At 45.5% G+C, this 8,551-nt stretch overlaps 1 long non-coding RNA gene across 1 annotated transcript; it reads left to right on the forward strand.

The window, feature by feature from the left end:
• Positions 1 to 967: 967 nt before the first annotated feature.
• Positions 968 to 1,542, forward strand: LOC143127892 (uncharacterized). Its single transcript, XR_012987713.1, has 3 exons — positions 968 to 1,039; positions 1,130 to 1,271; positions 1,442 to 1,542. It is a non-coding gene; the product is annotated as an uncharacterized LOC143127892 (long non-coding RNA).
• The last annotated feature ends 7,009 nt before the right edge of the window (positions 1,543 to 8,551 follow it).

The raw sequence follows: 8,551 nt of genomic DNA on the forward strand, positions 1-8,551 counted from the left end.
CTGGAGGTAAGGTTTTTCTGACTTGACTCTACTTCTCGACTGAGAACACACTGATATAGTCGTCTGCTGTAAAGCAGCACATCTCATATGATTTGGCTGTTTATAAAGTAAATATCTTGTATGTTTTGGTCGCTTGCTGCCTCGCTAACTCTACTCGTCAGCAACGAGGAAGTAAAGTTAGCAATGTAACGTTAGACTGTTATGAATATCGTGTCCATTGTGTGTTGCATAAGCTGCATAAGTTTGCTATTAGCGATGTAAATCCACCATGTTTTACTGTGTTAGTCTGACGTTATTCAAATGTTTTTAACGTTATTGAACTTACAAGAAGAGTTTGTAAGTAGCCTAAATAATATTATCTCTAATCATGGCTGCAGTGGAGGCTAATCGCAAGTAAACGCAGTTTATCCACCACTGAATTTCAGAAATAGTTTATCCACCTCTTGATAGTTTATCCACCACTCAATACATTCAATGCACTTCCTAATAGTGTGTATGCACTCAAGGAACTATCTACTACTAGTAGCCATACCACTTGTAAACAGTAATGTTCACCATTATCATATATTCTGAATGTCTTATGTATTAAAAAAACATCCAGTAGCGCTTTTCCTTACTGCAGTTTAGCCTACCCACCTCTTATTTCACCACTACACCTATGTTTAGTATATCTAAGACTACTGTCTGATTTAAATTAGTGGAATATAGTTTGAAAAGAAACCTCTTGTTTGTTTTATAGTCACCATGCCCAAGTACACCTGGCCTTGATACCAGTGCCAGCACCCTTGAAGTTGGTGAAACGGATGAAAGGCACTACAAAACAGGTGGAAGTGCATTCCACACCATGTGGTCAATGAACATCGATGGACTGACACGGATGGAAAGCGGCATCACTGTAACCATGCTCTTCTAACAGCTGAGGAGCAGAAGAGGATGTGGCTGAAGAAGGACTCGGTGGCATATCAGAACCTGACGTCACTCGTCTTTGATAAAAGGCTTTTGAAAGATCTTCAGAAGATGGCCCTCTTCAAACATACTGGTAAGAACTGACACCCTTTATACCCACATGTTTTGAACATATCCTATTGAACATGTTTAATTAGTACTATATATTCTCCTTTTCACACAGGGCCACTGGAGATCTTTCACAGAGCTCTCCTGAAGTACCTCCCTAAATGCCAGGCCTTCTCCTACGAGGGAGAGGGCCTACCTCGCCATCATGGAACATAATGAGAACATTGTGGCACAAGAACAAGCCACCACGGCAACAGGTGTGTTTTCATGTACTCTAAATACTAAAATAACCATAAGTAGCATGTTCACAGCTAACTCAAAATACATACTTTGCTGAAAAGTTCATTCTATTCCTGTGGAGAGACATCTACTAGTCAAATCTTTATTCAGGCATCTGTGTAATCATTATAATCCTTGTCATTTATAGGAGAACCACGCGTCAAGCAGGTCTTCTGCAAAAAGTCAAAGCAATGGATAGTCAAGAAAATCTATAAGCCACACACCACCAAGTTCATCCAAACACTAATTGAGAAGTTCATAGAAAACAGACGCAACCCAAACATAACATTCAAGGACTCAACCGCTTCACTCACCCAACCACAACCTCCTTTTCCACCTAACATTGCCCCTGTCCCAAAGCCGTCAAAGAAAGCTGCATCATCATTCAAGAGCCACTTCTGAGACGTCAGCTCTACATTAACCCATTCCTCACAAATATTTTGTAATATTACCATGCCTTATGTCTTTGTCTTATATGGTCTTTTGACCTTATCCTTGCACTACCTTACCTGTTTGCACTGCCATTGAGCACCTTACTATACTCAATCACAGGGTCAATACCTCTAAAGTGTGGATAATTTTGTTTGTGTGTTTTGATGTTCATGACACAATTCTTTCTTTGTGAATTAAAAACAAAATGTCACTCGTGCTCTCCTGTCTGCCTTCAACAAAGTTTAGTATCATAAACTTGGAAGGAGGTAACTGATATGCAACAAGCTTATAATGCAATGTATACTTGTAATACTTCATAATTTATAGAAATTATAGGTATGACCACCATTCTGTTGTCATCTGAGGCAACAGTAGCTAGGTAGTTCCAGTTTTGAAATGTTGGGTGTTCAATAACTCGAATACACTTGGAGCAACACTACTAGGAAAGAACTACAACAACGTACATTTTAAGCATTTAATTAAATAACTAAATATACAAACAATACAACTGCTGAATGACAATATACAAACAATGAAACTATAGCTCCTCGAGCGTCCTCCGCGTCTTGGTGCCCGCAGTACTGGCCGTCTGGAGCTGGGTATTTCTGGCGGATAGCCAGCAGGACACAAGCAGGTAACACGACATGACGACCTCTGCCCAATCTCTCTCCTTGTAGGACCCACTCAAGAAAGTGCCGGTAGGCTGTTAGAAGAAATTGTCTGGACAAAACATTGAGCACAAAGTGAGCGATGGTCTTATAGCCTAGCGTGCCACAGTAGCTAGCATAACTGCAAGCTATTTGTGCAATGAACATGCCATGCAAGATTACTCCTTGACATAGTAACAAAGAAAATAAACGTACTTTACAGAAAGACGTCCATTTGGCCCTGTAGGCTTTGGCTGCCGTTTCCAGTTGACCTTAGGTATTCTAAAGTAGCTAGGTCTCCAGGACGCCACTATCCATATGGGGTGCGAAATTCGGGTGATCAACAACACACACGTCCGTGTCATCCTCCGATTCCGTGATTTCGTCCTGAAGAAATTGGCATCGCTGGAATTCTCGGCAGCAGACAGACTTGTTCTGTGTCCATTGGCGCACAGTTAGAGCACACGCACCACCAATTCGCCCCAGCTCGAGCCATTGCGGGCTCCTCGTCCGCGGCAGGCAGGTCGTCTGCCTCGGCTGTTGTGGCAGCAGCTTTAGCCGCCTCCTGTTCCTCCATAGCCCTCAGCTGCTCGTCGCTATATTGTGGCTCATAAAGATAGCCACGAAAATCCTTTTCTACCATATCTTCTTCAAAATCCCAGTCCTCCATATTGCATCCGTCTGTGTATTCGGTACCTTCGGCCATGTTTGCTGCAGGTCTCTGCAGCTCTCTGCCAGTGGATTCAAAAGCACTGGCACTGATCTGTGATGGGTCTGTTAGCGCATTAGGTCCAACCCCCTATGGGCGGGGTTGAAAGGGTGGGAACTAGCGCTTGTAGTTTCAACAGAAATCCACCCCTCTTACACTTCCTCCAACAATGACGCAAAATTACGATTTTTGCATCATTGTGGGAGGAAGTGTAAAGAGGTAAATACGGATTTATCCCGTCTTAGGGGGAAATGAGAGAGTGTTGCATGACCATTCAAAAGTATGACTGGGTTTCTAACAATGCAAATGGGTGGAGTGTCCCTTTAAGCAACATAGTAAAAATGATTAGAGATTTTGACATTCTTATTGTTACTAGTAATGTGTGTGTGTGCGTAATTAAAGCTACATTTGACATTCTCATTGTTACTAGTTATGTGTGTGTGTGTACGTAATTAAAGCTACATTTGACATTCTCATTGTGTAGAACCCTGCTCCCTCTATCCCTTTCTTTCCCTCTCTTTCTCCATCTCTCTCTATCCCTTTCTTTCCCTCTCTTTCTCCATCTCTCTATCCCTTTCTTTCCCTCTCTTTCTCCTGATCCCTCTCTCTCCAACTCTATCCACCTCTCTCAGAAACTGAGGGTCTGTCACTAAGTTAGGGGCTACAGGAGTGTGTGTGTGAGAGTGTGTGTTAGTGGCTACAGGAGTGTGTGTGTGTTAGGGGCTACAGGAGTGTGTGTGAGTGTGTGTGTGTTAGGGGCTACAGGAGTGTGTGTGTGTGTGTTAGGGGCTACAGGAGTGTGTGTGAGTGTGTTATGGGCTACATGAGTGTGTGTGAGTGTGTGTGTTAGGGGCTACAGGTGTGTGTGAGAGTGTATGTGTGTGTGAGAGTATGTGTGTTAGGGGCTACAGGAGTGTGTGTGTGTGTGAGTGTATATGTGTGTGTGAGAGAGAGAGTGTATGTGTGTGAGATAGAGAATGTTTGTGTGAGAGTGTGTATGTGTGTGTGTGAGAGAGATTGTATGTGTGTGTGAGAGAGAGTGTATGTGTGTGTGTGAGTGAGAGTGTATGTGTGTGTGTGAGAGAGTGTATGTGTGTGTGTGAGAGAGATTGTATGTGTGTGTGAGAGAGAGTGTATGTGTGAGTGAGAGTGTATGTGTGTGTGTGAGAGAGTGTATGTGTGTGTACAAAAGTCCATCAGCTGTGCTGTGTGTTGAATCAGTTCTGTTTGTTTTGTTTCATTGCTCTTGTATTTTGTCAGGCATTGTTATTCTATTTCTGTTAATAGGTCCTATTATTATTTGATCAGGCACTTAGTTGGCCACCTATTGATAGTATAAAGGCTGAAGCACGGTTTAGGACCCTCCTTTTCAGGGTCATTCCCACCAGTGAAGGGCAAGACTGCAGTAGCAGGTTGTCTACTCAGATCGTGTTAAGTTATTTGGTGTGCGTGCATCTAATGGTGAGTTGATACCAATAACTTGATGCATATTTCTAGCTCTAACATTACATTTGTTCATTAGATTCACAGTGATTAATTATTAAGTTATTAAATCACTGTGACTTAGCTTATTCTCTAAAGTCTGCTAGTTTGTCAGTGCTAATGTTTATGCTAAGACATGCTAGTTTGCTAATATGCTAATGTTTATGCTAATACATGCTAGTTTGCTAATGTGCTAGCTTTCTTATTTGTTTCATTGTTAGCCACATTAGCGTCAGGCTGCTTATTAGTGTAACAGGTTAAGGTGTCAGGTTAGCTATGCTAACTGCCTATTTCATAGGACATTGACTTGACAGGCATTGTCTTTGCTTTATTTCAGAACCACACACAAACATACACAGTCCTATACATTCCATATCACTCCATGCTCTCATTCAACTAAATAATCATTATTCTGTGTTGTGGGTGTGAAGCATTAATAAAGAAAATAACTCTTTAAACCACAATCTGGTTTCTGTGTTCTGACTGGACACCCTGTAGAGGTTGCTAACGGAAACTAAGAACAACATCCCTCATTATCCAGAATCCTTTTCATGGTCCTTCGAGCCGGATTGGCAAGTTCTACAGCTTAACCATGTCGGCCAAAGAGAAGAGTCAGTCACCCACAACACACGAAGTCTCAGACGGAGGAAGATCAGATGCTCCAGGCCTTGAGAGGTGTCTACTTATCCTCGCTGAAGAGAACACAGCATTAAGGCGCTGTCTAGAGGAAATTAAGGAGCAACAAGAGTCTCTATATCACCACAGTTCCTACTACTCACTTCCAAGGCGTCATAGCACTGGGGCCAGGGCCTCACCCTCCAGATCGAGCTCGCCGATTTCACAGTGCATGGAGACGTCCCCAAGAGATCAACAGGATCCGCGTCCTCCAATGTATCTATTTGAATCGACAGCTACTGAGGGCAACCGACAGCATGCAACGGAAAGAGGGGATGTTGATGACATTGCCCGTGGTCTGGAAAGAATGGGACGGCCATCCAGCGGAGACAGAGTATCCCCCTCTCGAGACCACCACAGCAGGAAGACAAGTTGCCGCCGTGGATTACCTCTTCACCACAGCTACTCTTCACGTGATTACCCTCTCCCTGACTCAACCTGGCATCATCGCTATCGCAGATCTTCACCATCCCATGGATATCAGTATGCGAGTACACCTGCTGATTATCGTCATGATCATTCAAGCAAACACAGATATGACTCCCCAAGAGGCTATAACACTAGTCACAGCCCCAGACACCGTGAACCTTCTTACTCACCTGAGCGCCATCCTCAACGTCTTGCAGGGGAAAGAGAGCTCACATACCGGGGCCCAAAGCCAAAGATTCCCGACTTTGTTCATGAAGATCCACGTGAGTTTGCAAGGCTCAAAGTTGCTCTTGACAACCTCCTTCCTCCTGACGCCACCGAGCGCTTTAAGTTCCAGATTCTACTGGATCACCTGAAACTGGAAGAAGCATTGCTCATCGCTGATTCCTACAGTCACAGCCGAGATCCATATACTGAGACAATGGAAGCTTTGACAGAGATATATGGCCAACCTCACCAGCTTGCACTTCAGCGCATCTCGAAGCTAATGGAGGAGCCAAGTATCAGAACAGGGGATACAAAGGCATTTCGACAATTTGCTCTTAAAGTGCGCGCCTTGGTAGGCATGTTAGAGCAACTTGGCAGTAGTGGACGAACAGAGCTGTGGTGTGGATCCCATGTTTCACGACTCCTAGGAAAGTTGCCTCATGATTTAAGAGCTAGCTTCAGGCGGTATGTGAATCCCATAAAAACTCCCATTCCCACTCTTCTTGACCTAGCTGAATGGCTGGAATATGAGGTAAGGGTGCAGGTAGATGGTTCACAGTTCAATGTTGACCACAGCAAGGAATGCCAGTACTCCAAAGAACAACGCAAGGACAACAAGTCAAAGCCCAGGTCCACAACAGTTCTTCACAGTAGTGAGCCAAAGGCATCCCCGCTGGAAACACAATCAAGTGGTTCAGATCAGCCCAGTGAAAAGCCCAAGAAATTCTGTCCCTTTTGCAATACCACTCAACACTATCTGAATCAGTGTGCGAATTTCCAGATCCTCACTTCAGAGCAGATCGGAAAGTGGATCCGGTCCAATCAAAGATGCTGGAAGTGCGGACGGGAACACATGTCAGCCGAATGCACTTTGAAGGCCAAATGTAAGAAATGTGACAAGCGGCATCTGGAGATCCTTCATGAGGTGAACACAGGTGGAGGTAAGACCACCACTTCCATGAGGAGCACTACCAGGTTTTCAGAGAGTGCCAAACCAACCAGCTCCACTGCTGAAACCCTCTATGTGGACAGACCCACTGGCAGCAGCAAGGTACTACTGAAGATGAGCCGGGTCATCTTGAGGAACGGTAACAACTCTTTGGACACATATGCTCTACTAGACGACGGCTCAGAGCGCACCATCTTACTGCATGAAGCAGCTCAACAGCTCGGCCTCCAAGGAGCACCTGAAGAGCTGTCCTTGCGCACAGTGCGCCAAGATGTGCGAGTTATCCATGGAGCCACAGTGTCACTCTCAGTTTCACCTGCCAACCAACCCAATCAGACCTTCCACATTCAAAGGGCATTCACTGCCAAAGAGCTTGGTCTGGCACCACACACTTACCCTGTCGCAGTACTGAAGAAGTCATATCGGCATCTCAAGAACTTACCTCTCCAGCCTATTGACTGTGCACAACCCTTGCTCCTCATAGGATCAGACCATCCGCACCTCATAACACCAACTGAGCCTGTTCGCCTGGGCCCCCCAGGAGGGCCAGCTGCAGTCAAGACGAAGTTGGGATGGTCACTCCAGGGTCCCTCTAAGCTGCTGAAACACAGCCTGACCACCCAGCAATGCCTTCTGACATCCATTGCTCCTGTGACTTCCGAGTTACTCAGTCATGTAGAAAAATTGTGGCAATTAGATACTTTGCCCTACCGAAGTGAGAAACTTGTGACACGCTCAAGGCAAGACACAGAAGCCATTCGGATTCTGGAGGAAAAGACCATTCGCATGGAAGTAGAAGGAGTTCTGCGGTATGCTACTCCATTGCTGTGGAAAAGAGACCTACCTCCCCTGGTTGCTCCGAAGGAAGCTGTCATGGCTCACCTGCGTGGTACCGAGAAGAGGCTTGCTAGTGATCCTGAGAAAGCTGCCACTTATAACATGGAGATAAGCAAGTTGGTTGAAGCAGGTTATGTTAAGAAGATCCCCATGGAGGAAGCAGCCACAAGTCCCGGGTGGTACATCCCTCATCATATGGTCCACCATAATGGGAAGAACAGAATCGTTTTCAACTGTTCCTTCTCTCACAAGGGCATCAGCTTGAACGATCACCTCCTTCCTGGACCTGTGTTGGGTGCTACACTGCTCGGTGTTCTCCTCCGTTTCCGTGAACATCTCTTTGTGATCAGTTCAGATATAAAGGGCATGTTCCATCAGGTCCGCCTTCTCCCAGAGGACCAGCCACTCCTGAGGTTCCTTTGGAGAGAAATGAGGAAGAATGACCCCCCTGATATCTATCAGTGGCAAGTCCTGCCTTTCGGCACAACCTCAGCCCCTGCTGCGCCACCTTTGCTCTCCAGAAACATGTGGCCAACCACACGGAGGCTGGAGACAAGTTGCGTACCTCAGTCGAACAGTGCTTTTATGTAGACAATTGTCTACAGAGTCTACGCACTGCTGAGGAAGCAAAGCAAATGGTGGATGATCTTCGCCATCTCCTCTCTGAAGGTGGGTTCGATTTGCGACAATGGGCCAGCAACTGCCCAAGCATTATCAGCCATCTGCCCTCAGAGTCCAGGTCGGAAAGTAGTGAACTCTGGTTCAACCAAGACACGACCGACCCCGAGGAGCGCACTCTCGGACTGATCTGGCACTGGCAGTCGGACACACTTGGCTACAAGCACGGCCAGTTGGAGACTGACATTCAGCCCACAATGCGCAGTATTTACA

The sequence above is a fragment of the Alosa pseudoharengus genome, unplaced genomic scaffold, assembly GCF_046254945.1.
Source record: "Alosa pseudoharengus isolate Yale_2024_CS ecotype anadromous, Long Island Sound unplaced genomic scaffold, YU_APseudo_1.1 YU_APseudo_1.1_scf_17, whole genome shotgun sequence".
NCBI classification, from domain to species: Eukaryota; Metazoa; Chordata; class Actinopteri; order Clupeiformes; family Clupeidae; genus Alosa; species Alosa pseudoharengus.